Source organism: Bombus flavifrons, chromosome 7 (genome assembly GCF_040668555.2).
Source record: "Bombus flavifrons isolate JBK064 chromosome 7, iyBomFlav1_principal, whole genome shotgun sequence".
Taxonomy (NCBI): Eukaryota; Metazoa; Arthropoda; class Insecta; order Hymenoptera; family Apidae; genus Bombus; species Bombus flavifrons.
In genome coordinates, this window is record NC_138448.1 from 10,644,173 (window position 1) to 10,657,657 (window position 13,485).

The 13,485-nt window shown below is 32.3% G+C and overlaps 1 protein-coding gene across 11 annotated transcripts in view; it reads left to right on the forward strand.

The window, feature by feature from the left end:
* LOC138181414 (tyrosine-protein phosphatase non-receptor type 13) overlaps positions 1 to 13,485 on the forward strand; it is a 149,921-nt gene that overhangs the window by 64,738 nt on the left and 71,698 nt on the right. The window lies entirely within an intron of this gene.

A 13,485-nucleotide genomic window follows, 5' to 3' on the forward strand; every position in this document is an offset into this window, starting at 1 on the left:
ATCGAAATGTTAAAAAACTCGAAACAATCCAAAACCTGATTTATTAAAACCTAACAAGTAATTGAGGTTTAAGTTGGTACAGGATTAATCTGAACTAGTAAATTGTTGGACTTCGGAAATTTTATGCGAGTCATTTTTTTAATTAGAAATTTGATAGTAGAATCAAAAACATGAATTAACGTGAGTGAAGCGAAGAGTTTGGTTACAGAGATTAACCTTTTTTTTAAGTTTGGGATATAATGTATTTTTAATGCAAGATAAGAAATCCATATGTAAATAAATTATTATTCAATAGAAACTGAGCCCTGATACGGTTCTAATATATTATTTATATATACCGTGTGAAAAAACCATTCATTTTTATGATATATTTGACATTTACATATAGTATGTGCTAGTTTTATAACAAATTTCTCATTTTACTGATATTTTTGTAAATTGTTTGCCAATCCAAAAACTTCCAATACCCTACGATGCATCAATACAAATTGCTTGGTCTCTTGTTTGGTTTCAGCCATAAATACACAGAACCAAGATGTCACTTGCACAGTGCTTTAAATAATTTTACGTGAAAATATCAGAATTTCGCATTTTCTAAATAATGTATTGAAGATGTCTTTATTTATTTCTCTGTAATTGTTCGTAATATTTTTAAGATCTTTTCGATCATTCGTATCATTTTTAATATTCATAGTCATATTATTTGCTTTTCTAACTTTTATTAATACTTACTATCTCGTTGGATATTTGTATAATTATTTAGGAAACCTAATTGCAAATCTTTCTCGATATAACGTTAACATATACTAAAAATTCAATTTGTCCGAGGTTGCTAAAAATTGCTATAAACTGCTAAAACATCAAATATCTCGTCGAAATGTTAAAAACTCCGAAACAACCCCGAAGCTGATTTATTAAAAGTTAACAGTGAGCAAGAATTCAATGCTACAATTTTTATTAATCATTACGGGACACCACGTATTAAACTTTAAAACTGATCATTAAAACTCATTCCTTTTTTAGTGTTATTTCCATTCTTCGGTTTATGAATATTTTATTGCCGGTATAACATCCGCATTCTAAGTAGTAAACTCGGTCTTTATTTTCTCGAAAAGTCTATATTTCTCGAAATTTCCTTTCTTCCCTTATTTTTATTTCCTTCCAATCGAAAAAGAAACAAGCTCAATCTCTTGAACTCTACCCCATGAATATCACGAAAATTTCTTTGGATCGCTTTATCCGCATTTTTCCTTGCAGGAAAATCCTTTTCCGCGTGTGTTACCCCAAGTGTGTGTGTAGGCAACCCGATACACATACATATAATATTACTCATACAGAGGAACGTAAAGAGGGAGCGAAGCTTCGTGAAAGTTACTATAATATTTGCTGATCGTGGCTGTAGAGAAGTTATTTATTCTACATGTTCGTTGCGAAAGTTTTCATCGTTCGTGTTCTGTGCTTTCAAATATCTACTAGGTATGCTAATTAAATATACAAAAAATAAATACGTAAATTAAAAAAATTTTAACATTATACGTATGTATGAAAGAATAAAAATATTTTGATATGTATCCAGAGAGAAAAAATTATTGTGAAGTTATTCTTTGTTACTTTTATTCCTGAGGGATGAGCAGAATGTTTAATTTCCTAAATAACGTATCATAATGAGGAAAAAATTAATTACAGTGTCATATATATCAATGAAGTAATTGCAAAAAAATGTAGGAAAAATGTATAGAATGCTCTTGTAAAAATGTATAATACGCTCTTTGAGAAAAAGATCATTCTTTATTGAAATTATACTATATTGAAATTATACTAAAGATCGAAATGAAATAACTAAAGAACAAGAAGAACATTTTATTGCTTTTCCGAGAGTTCAATTAATTCCAAAAGTATATTCGAATAGTAATATAGGATTAATATTTAGATAAATCTATAATATTTTATTATCTGACTAAAAGTAAAGATGATTAAAAATAAAGAAGTAAAAATAAAAATTTAGATCACATAAACGATACCATTACATAACAATCCTATATTACTCAAAATATTTCAATTTTAGTAACATATTTATATTGATTTTATTGTTAGGTAATGTACAATTTTTATTTGGAAAGTAGATCGATCTCTCATCCTGTTAATCCTTATTTCCACCTTTTTTGTTGAAACATAAATTTTACATTGCAAAGTATAACAGACTGATTACCATACATGTTTTTCTTGTTGCCTAGAACCCAAAATTTGTAAGGTCGTCAGATCGCAACAATACAGGTGACCCCATAAATCAACCCCTTCAAATCTGGCAAACCATCACTCTTTATTATAGAGCTTGTTACAAACTATAATGGCTCACCCGCTGTGCAAGGTTCCTAATCACGTCATTGCCTTTTTTGCCATTTCAAAGGAAACTCTGATCAATCACGTCTATCCCACACTACGTCTTATAAATATTCCATTAGCCCTGCAATAATAAGATTATGATAGCCTCAATTGCAAGTGTATCTCGATCAATTCACGATCTCATTGTTATAAATGAATCGATCTCGACCTTTAACCTTTGCGTCAAGGGTTTGAATTTTGATAAATTGCTTCGACACAATGGCCTCTATATGGTTAAAACTCGAACAAAATTGAAGTAGAAATATTCAATCGTTTGAAACTGTTAGGACGTAATTAGGATATAAATATAAATATAAATATACGCTGCTATTGACGCATATGTTGCGTCGTCTTAATTATGTAAACCTTAATTATTATATCGTCAATGATCGATACCGACACAACTATTGAGTTTTTGTAAGTTACGTTTTGTAGTGTAACAGAGCCTTAAAGAATTAATCGAACGGATTTACAACTCGTCATCGATATTTCATAACTGTTTACTCGAATCATTAACTCTTGAAATACCCGAATGGTCAGAATGGCCAATTTGTAAGTTTTCGTAGAAATTTTATAGGTTTAAAATACACAATGTATCTTGTATCAATAGATAAAGTTATTTGATAATTTTGCAATGATATATGCATAAATTTTATAGATAAATCTTGTATTAATAATGGACAATATGTACATACAATTTACATATGTATATCTTTCATTTTGAGTTTTTAATGTTAATTGAGTTTTAATTAATGTTAATGAGTTTTAATACTACGAAAATAATAAAATGTGTGATGATACACTTGCTTCGTGCAATTTCCATATGTTTAATTATCAATATCTTCAGACCCACTCAAACTGCTATCTGAAAATTGTCCCCGAATTAATATTGTATCTCGAAATTAGCAGAGGACACTGCGACTTGTGAAATAATCCACCGCGATAACATCGGCTTCCGCGTGATTCCATGTGGAACGATTCTCGTTCGAGTGGATCACACTTTGATCGTTGTGTTACAATTGATTCGTGTTATTTCCCATTCTACATCTCTCTTTCTCTCCCTTTTCACCCGAGACGATCGCGCGTCGCTAGAAATAACGAACAAGTCTGTGACAAGTTGACGGCTGTGGATCGCCTGCTAATTTTTTCATATTTCATCGAACCACCGACTGCTGTACAATCGAGCTGAAATTTAAATTCCCGTTGACTGGCTGACGCACACGCGCGCTCGACCTTACTATCCGATTTAATGCGTGGCCAGAGCGTCATCTATCCGCTTCCTACATTTCCGGCGACAGTGGCTGATACTAATATCGTTGCTTTTTGTGTATTGTGCTGGTGAATTTTTAAACGAATTGAGTATACGTGACGTCGTGAAACTGCAGATACGAGAAAGAAACGATATTCCATGTATTATAATACGTAGACGCACACACACGTTTGTGGAAGTATCATTGGTGAATTAGAGGAACTTGGAAATTCTATTACGAATTTCTTAATCTTTGATCGTATTAGATTAAACGTGTTAATTTATTCGATTGGGAAATCGAATTAATTCATTATCAGGATTGTCAATCTTCTGGAGATAGTAGTCTTTTTGCTTAGGAATTTTCTGTTTTTTTTCTTTAATGTTTTTAATGAAACAATTTTTCGTGTTAAAGGACAAGTTACATTTACATTTGGATTACGTGGAAGAAGACGTAGTGGAGCCATTCTTTTTTCATTTTCTAACTTCTATGCGTGTATTATGCATATCATTTATGAAGTTCAGCAATCAAGGGATCCCCTGGTTAACAGATTAAGGAACTCTTCAAAATCGTTACATATTAATGAAGATTACCATCACTTTACCAGACATTTTATTATTAATCAATGTTCAATGACAAGTTACATTTATCATACATGTGTGTTAGATATACCTAAAAATATTTGTATCAAGTATTTTTATTAAAATCTGTGCTATAAAAATGTACACAGTATAATTTTACTTAAAAGGTAAAAACCACGAGAAACTCCAAATATTTCAACGTATTTGGAAAATGCAAAAACGCTAGATCATGCATTTTAACTAGGGATGACACCATTATCCTTTTAATCCATAGAAAGATAATTCAGATGTGTATGTAGAATATTCTCATCTTTAATTGAAATGTAATTTCATGAAAAATTGTAATTTTTCGTTATATATCGTATTAATATCTTCGTAATAACGTAATATTATGGTAATAAATTTTTAATTATCGTTAATTACCAAATAACTTCGTCGGAACTTTATACTACTGGTTTATATTAACGCTAAAGCAAATGTTTCATTAGTCGCTAAATATAAGTACTTTTGTTTATGTTGTTCAATTAGATCCTGTAACAAAACAGTAAAACATACTCGTTCAAAGTTGGTTTCCGTCCGTGTGAATTAATTTTGTATCGATTGTGACTCGTGTGTGTAGTCTTGATCATCGCGTTGATTGATGCGTCGCCGAAAAAGCTTTCACCTATTAAACTAGCTGACCAATTCTGTGCGAGTTAATTCGTAATTAAGTGAATCAGGTGTTGATTGAATCGAGTTTCGGGATTAAATTTCAACAACACGATTGCATGAAATTTACTTTGGTAGAATTATTGCTTTCCGAATCGTGTGATTTATCGATTGTAATCTTCGTTTGTAAAAATTTCGACGTTCGATGAAAAATATAATTCGTCAAATGGAAAATATTATTATGATTAATGTTCTTCATAGAATGAATAGAATTTACAAAGAGGAATAGGTTTTATGTAAATTACGTTCAATGGTTTTATTTGTTATATACAAAGAACAAAATATATGATGCGATTTATGTACATTCGTTTTACACTATTTTGTGTTCTTCAAATCGACAATAAATTTTGTTACAGTTTCAAACTTTACGTTATTTAAAGTTCAATTCTGAATAAAATTGAACTTCGAGTATTGTTCCTCTACCTGCTCGTTTAATTTATTTTGTTTATTCGTTTTAGGTTTAAAATTGAACAGAAGATAGTAAGTCTGTTAAGAAGTTTGTAAAGTTAAACCTCTTTTAAATCGATGAAAAATTCTTATAAAGACCCCTTGAGAACTTAGCCTCCATCGACTTGATCAAATTTTGATCCACTTTATCCTTTTAAGATAATTGTCTGTAGAAGTGGGAAGTCCACTTTTCCTATTTTCCTAATTGGAAGCAGTGAAAATTGTTAATATTAATTGTTTCGTATTAATTTCTTATTGTTTAAGATTATTCAAAACCCTGCGACGAGATAATTTCATCTATAGTAATTTTCATTTCAAACTATATTCATTGAAATATTCATTGAAAATTTTCCAAAACTTCGCTTTCTTTGTTTTATTGTCCTCCAGAAGATTTTTACTTTCTTGAAAACCTACCTGAAACGACGATATAGCTCAAATCTGTCCTAAACCTAGCACGAAACTAATTCGAACTAATGCAAACTTATGACAAATATTAAAAATATTACATACAGTACAATATATACAACAACAAAAGTACTTTTACATATATGTAAATCGAAAGTTACAGCTGAGCAATCTCGTACGCACAGGAAAATATACACGTTCCTTTTGACAACATATTCGAAACTCGTCAAAATCAGCAAGGTGTCCTTTATTCTAAATAATAATTATAAAATAAAAACTTAGTTATTTTTATTTTATGGAAGCGCGCGATATCCAACAACGCGAGAATAATCCAAGCGAATCGAGATTCACTCTTCGTTAGACGATCCCTTGTACTTGATAATTTCTTAATAAATCCAAGATGGTAACACAATATCAGAGACGTATTGGAAAAATGATGGCAAGCGACGTTATTAAATTACGATCGGCCAAAGGAGAAACTCGCCAGCGAATAGCAGAGTCTCGCGAATTGAAGTTCGATTTGTTCGTTGATGAAATTTCGTGGAATTAGGCGAGGCACTCTCTGGTACTGCCATTAACGGATTGTCCTCTAATTAAACATCCTGTCTCCTCGACTGCTCGTAACGAGCGTACCTATTGCCGCCTTTGCCTTTACGAACAATGTCGATTCGATCCGCATTTAATAGAACGAACCTCTTAAGCGGCCGGAAATTTTTCATTCCTCCAGCCAGTTCGGACAAGCCTGCAATTTCACGATTCCAGATACATGCTTGTCGTCTGATCGATTATCGACGATTTAATACGCGTTTGGTCGTTTTCAACTGAACTTCATTCGTTTCGTTCGTTCAAACAAAAATTGTATTTCTTACGAAAGATAATTAATTGGTACGAATGGGAATGAGCCTGTTCGATAAACATCGTGAAAGAGTCTAGAATATTTTTGCAATACATTTTTTTGTCACGTTTAATAATTAGTAGATTGCAGAGGTTTATGTAAATTCATATTTTTATAATACGATTAAGATAACAGAAGAATAGTATAAGTATACATTTGTTTTATTTGTTGAATATTATGGCGAATATTTAATTTTTCATATTTTACGTATGTCTGCATATTATGTACAATCTCAACATTTTTCCACTATCCATCATTCTTCCATCTTTTTGGGCTTTTTCAAATTTCCTTCTTCGCTTGAATTGTAATGCTTGCGTTGATATTTTATTACATTCAACCTCGTCAACCGGAAATTTCATCGAAGTCGTGACGAAGAATTAGCAGACTTTCCAATTACTAGAATTCCAGATTGAGCAAGTCCGAGAATCGCATAATTCAAATTGAATAATCTTCCAATCTCGTTTAAACATCTAATCGATGACCCAGTTATATCGGTATTGTGTATTTGCTTGATCGTTAAAGGATCTGTAATTTGCCGGATCTGATAAACCTCAGTTAGCCCGACTAACTATACCTGTAGATTATACTAATCAATATAAGAAATATGTATCGATTAATAACTTCTCTTATTAAAAGGTTACTTCCTACTTTATTTCTATTTATTTAATTGTTTAATATGATTTTATTTATGTAATAATATCATATATAAAATATGTTTGTAAGTAAAGGTTATACTTATTTATTTATAGATTTCGTTTAGAGAGAGTAATATATTTCGTGTAATATGAAAATAAAAATGTAAGATTAGGATAAAAATAAACAAAATATTGAGTCCAATTGCTATGATCTACACACAAAATTTTACTTCCTTCGTAATCACTTTCGCTACATTATGTTATTTTTTGCACTTTATTAATTACATATACCTATATTTTTCTCATATTGTATACTCAATAATGTAATTAATATTAATCTCGCCATATTACCAACTAATCTTGTAATAAAATTTCGAAGCTCTAACATAAAACTTAAATATCCAGCGCGCACCTTTCATTTTTCATCTTAGGAAAGAAAAGAGGAGATAACAAGTAAAAATCGATATATTGGTTTTAGAAACTGCTGTTTCATTCAGGTTTTATTAATATTTATAAGTAAACTTTCTCATTATTCCGTTTATACTTCCCAATTATTCCCTACATACATTGATAATTCGCAATATTTAGTGAGACCATTTTTAACGCTAATTGTACGATTAAAATTACTGTCCATGCTATATAATAATTTTTCGCTTAGTCTATGTTTGTAATAAATGTCTTATAACTTCTAACTCTATAAACTCTATAGATCTACATACGATATAAAGTTATATATCTTCGAATTGGCTTCGAATTTTACTATAATAGTCACGATAGTCTCTCGTGTATCATCACAATGCTAACGAAATTTCAAAAAGTTTCGCATAATGTACATAGTATATTGATAAAAATTTTCTGTGCTAAGTATTCGAATACTTTCGTCAGTTACTGTACATAATCTGCTTTTGAACGAATCTAGATGGAACTTTTTCTAGCGAGCAGGAAACGGTCGCGCAACTTCACCTCCGCTGTTAAACGAATCGATACATCAATGCATTATAACTGACGTTCATCCCTTATCGAGGACACGATATTTTCTTTGAAGGAGTAGGGACCAGGGAAGAATTAGTTTCTCGCGACATATTTGTCGCGTTGGAGCTAATACTTGGAGAAAGTTTTGCCGATCCTTCGAGCAGAAGGAATTAGTTTCGATGGAAGCTCTTTGACGAGCGTTCAGCAAATACTTGGGCCAAGACAAAGTTTTCAAGCTGGAGCGATCGCCCGATAACTTCCTGACATTTGCATCTAAAACATACACAGAAAGAATGGATTGGTATCGGTCGAAAAGTTTTCAATCGAAGTTCATCTGGCCGACGGAATTCTCGATGGTATCGTGATCATCGCGAAAGTTTGCATACACTTGGGACAAATTGTGTCTGTGAATTAGCGGTTTAGGTTTGTGTCTCTGGGTTCGTTGCAGTTCTTTTTATTACACGCCTGTGGTCAGTGGAAATCAGTAGACAGACCGTGAAAGTTTATACAATCTCGTATTTCTATAAAGAAGCAAGGAAGATAGAAAGTTAGATAAAAGAAATAGAAAACGAGAATTAGACTTTTTGCTATCTATAACTTCGTGAGTTTTATTTTCTAGGAAATCCGTTCGTCTTTTTCGATATTTGTCCAGGTATTCATGCAAATTTGTATCTTTATGAATATAGTTAAAAATGAAACAGATAGAGAACAGTTTTATTATATAATGGATGAAAGTAATATAGAAAAATTGCGAATTAAATTGTTAAGTAAGATCGTCAATTAATCCAGGCGTAAGTGTAACCGTATGTACTTCACACGCGAGTAAGTAGGAGTGTCAGTTTTCTTAGATCAATACCTGTCATCGTTAATGTGCTTAACTCAACAGTTCATTAATGAGTGGTAAAATTAGAGCATCGAAAATATTCATTCTATATAAGTTACAATCACTTATATATTATATATTTAGATACAATTCGAAGAAAAAATTGATTCTGAATTAACATCCTCGATGGGCCTGAACGAGATTCTTATGATCTTTAAATATGTATATCTCAAATGAATTATTGCGATCATTGAAGATTGTAAATTTCGATCACTGACCAATTTTCCAATCTCACTATATCACTTCCATTTATCGTACCACACTTTAGATATTTTACACAGTGTTGTATATCATATTGCAATCGTGCACTTCTGCAGCCTCAACTTTTCCTAAATATATATAATTTCATAAATTTACTTATCACTGCATTAATATAATATTACGAGTATTACTTATCTACTTATCGTTGATATAAGGATCACTAGCTAAGGATCACTAATTAATGATAAAATTGATAAAAGTGGACTTTTGGCAAGAGATAGCAACTGGAATACACGGCACCATTATTTCAACACAGATCGATCTAGCTGTCCGCTATCCTTCAGGCCGACTACTCGATGCGAAGATTTACAATCGGTAAATCTGCACGCGTCGTTGCAAACGATGTGGTACTGGCGGATGCAAGGTGCTCTGCATTTGATTAAAAATCGATCCTGCCGAGGCCAACGAGTTTTCATTTTCGATCTGTGGCTACTCGGTCTTCGGACCGACTGCTGCTACTCGAGCCGCAATAGCTTTGGGCTGAGATGAAATTGATTGGAATTCAATGTTCATATGTGCTTGTATCTATATCACGTGAATCATCCAGAGAATTAATACCGGAGAATTAAAAATTAATTTAAGTCTTCGAAAGCTTAAGCATTTTATGTTTTCTGGCGGGAACAGTGCTAATTGGTTCCACCTAATGCGCGAAGTAAAATGTGCAGTAAAGTCGTTCTTTTAATAAGAAAACTCGTCATTTATTGAACATGTAATTACTGGAAGAAAAAAGACTATTTACAATTGTGAAAAGTATATAATAAAAATAACGAAAGAAGAATGCAGAATTAAATTCAAAATAATAACACATTTATAAAAAATAGTACGTATAGAAATACACATTTCATATTGAAAAATTAACACTTTTGTTTTGGATGCTATTCTTGAAAACAGGTTTTTGTATGCGATGGAAATCTGCAAATGTTACACATATATTTTTCTTACTAGCGTAACACATACGCGACATCGTTTTCTTCTGTAAACTCGATCATTTTCTCAATTTCTATTCATTCTATTTTGTGTTAGTTGAATTTTCTCAGTAATTTTCTTGGCATGCCTAGATCATTATTTCTAGGGTTGTACTGTGCGGAACCCGGCCATATAAACACGTCTGTGCACTCGCTATGTTGCTAGGGAAAAACGTTCGTCTCTTGAGTCAAAAAACGAGACAGTTGGCAAAAAGAAGTTCTCGTTCTGCGAGACAGACAGAAATAGGTAGAGTGTCTCTGTCTCTGCCTGAGATATTCGTAGTATTTATGTTATGTATATGCGTGCCACGCATGCGCAAAACGAGACCTTTGCTTGCCCTCCATCTTGATTTTTTTTGACTCAAAAGATAAACGGTTTCGTCAATGTTTTCGGTATCGGAGTATCCAAACCTGTTTATATGGCCGTGCTACGGACCATTCTCTTCTTCGCTCTCCTTGGAACTATTCGAAATAATATGTAACCTGTTGGACATCTGACCCTTGTTCGAATTACGAATTAATAATTAATAAATAAGTAAGAAAGTGTACTATCCAAAAAGGCATATTGACCAAAGTAACGTTATCTTCAAGTGAATATATTGTAATAGGAAAATAACGACACGCTACTGTTTCTCTTCTTGCTCTTCTTCTTCGTATCGGGTTCGTAGTCAGTAATTCCTAGTCACTGTCCTTCATCAGCTGCATTTCAAAGCACCTACTCAACGATTTGTCAGCGTTTTCCACTTGCTAGCTTAGGGTTTAAGCTTTAGGCCTTAGAAAAAGGTATTAACCCTCTTCCCCTCCCGCTTTTATGGTCACAGCAGGATCAGAGAGAGACTTCTTCCATTTCATCGAATGAAAATAAAAAGGAAAGGTTTCTAGTTGGTAGACTACTATCACCTTGTCTAGCCCAAGGGTACGGGCTCCTAAGTATAGGAAACGCATCTCGTGTTTCCCTCACGCAATAAAAGAAAGGTAAACATATTAGATTATAGCTTAAGAAAGGAAAGAATGGACATAATGTTGAAGTTACATATAAACACAGGTGTTTTTGAAAGTGTTCCTGTTAATCCTAATGTTTTCTTCGGCTCCATATGACACTAATTGGATGCCATATTTCAATAGGTATTATTAAAGTGTAGATAGGTTGTAAATATTTGGTTTTAGTATTTCATACAATTTTACTATCTTTCGTGTGTTTCACGCTCTTTATGTATAAGATATTCGAAGAAAGAAAATGGTGGAAGAGATAGTATAAACGTGAAGTAACGAGAAGAATAGCAACGTAAAGGGTTTACTTTCCGCTCAATAGTAATTAGACGCGAAAATTAATATGATTTGTTCGGGTTATAGAGAATAAAATCTCCTAGGGACTGTAAAGCACGAACCCAAAGGAAAATAACCAAAGAGAAGATACAGTTCAAAAAAATTAAGAGCCAAAACAGTGATCATTGTCACGTTGTTTCAATGATACGATTAAAATTCAGATCATAAAAAGAGATTTTACGACTATAAAATTTGTGAAGGAATTTGTCGAACATTGAAACATTTAATATTTTTATACCGATACAGAAACTGATTATGAAAAGAAAGGATTAATTAAGAAATAACTATCGAATTTGTTAAATACATTTCTCCCCTATTAGTATGTTATATTATAATTTATCGCACATTGTGCATGAAATACATGTATTGTTATGCTGCATTGTATTTTTCATTGCGTTTTATTTTAAAATTCTGCATATAAATTGTTTTACTAGCGAAAATATTAATGTATCATGGAGATATAAGAAAAACAAGGTACTCGTGGAAACCCGATATAAATCCGATATAAATGTTTACATATTAAACAGAAGGTGATGTTGAAACTAAATGTAATTACGAGCTTTTCCATTCACACAGACCAATTTCACATGTTTTCTCTTTCACAGCTGACTCTCAGGTGCTTTTCTCGAATGCATACGTATCCTCAATTATTTCACAAAACCACATACACACACATTTTCTAGCGCATTTAAATGGATTCTCTAACGCAATTTGGAGAATTAAGACCTCACATTTAGGAAGCTTTAAACTGAATTATCTGAGACGTTTGTTTCATTGTATTTATTCGCAATGATATTATGAATATGCGCACATTGAAAGCAGAGGTGAAGAGTTAGAATGCATCATTAAACAGTAATAAATTGTAATAAAATTAAATATTAATAGGGAGAGTGGATAAGATGTACAAATATATATGAAATAGAGGTATTATTTTTCAATTAAATTAATTAAACATCAAATTGAACATTCTGTTTTTATTAATCGTAATAAATAAAAATGAAAAATTTGTAGGCTTGAAACAAATTTAGAAATGGATGTAACAGCTATTTAGGGCGAGATATTTAGGGCAAGTAGTATATTTCGGATACATCACAAAAGTATTTGAATAGTCAACGATCCATTTCTATGTATATTCTATATATATTTTCAGCTCAGTTTCAAATTTTATTCATTAAAGCGATAAACAAATTCCGAAATATTTTGTATAACACGTAGATACATAAAAGCTTCCTACGATAAATTAATAAGTGCAGATAATGAATTATTAATGTGACAATTAGTTAAATGCCTCAGATAGAACGGTGATAAGAAGAAAAAAGTAACAGCGACTTAGCTGCAATAACTGAGCTGTGAAAGCTATTTAAACCAATCTTTTATCGGAAAAAGCGGAAAATCCTAATTCCAGTTGAATCTTCCTTAACTTTCGCTACAAATTTTCTCAACAGTTTAATACATTGGAAATTATAAACTAACAAGACCATGTGAGAATTTTGTAGAGGAGACTTTAGATTGTTCATCGATTTTTCAAACGTGAACACAATAAGCCTGCGTCTAACACGAAACAAGTCGAGAACAGTGGGCTGCTACGGTGGAACAGGATTGAAGCAACGTGTCGTGCAGCTAGTCCAGAACAAACAAATGTAAACAGGCCGGGGCGTGCATATTGGATGTATCGAGCTTGTTGGCCACGAAGCGGAGCTTCGATTATTTCAGTCCCCTTTTGTTCGTCTCGTTGCTTCCGCTCCATTTCAGACTACGAACCATACGCCCGAAACGCG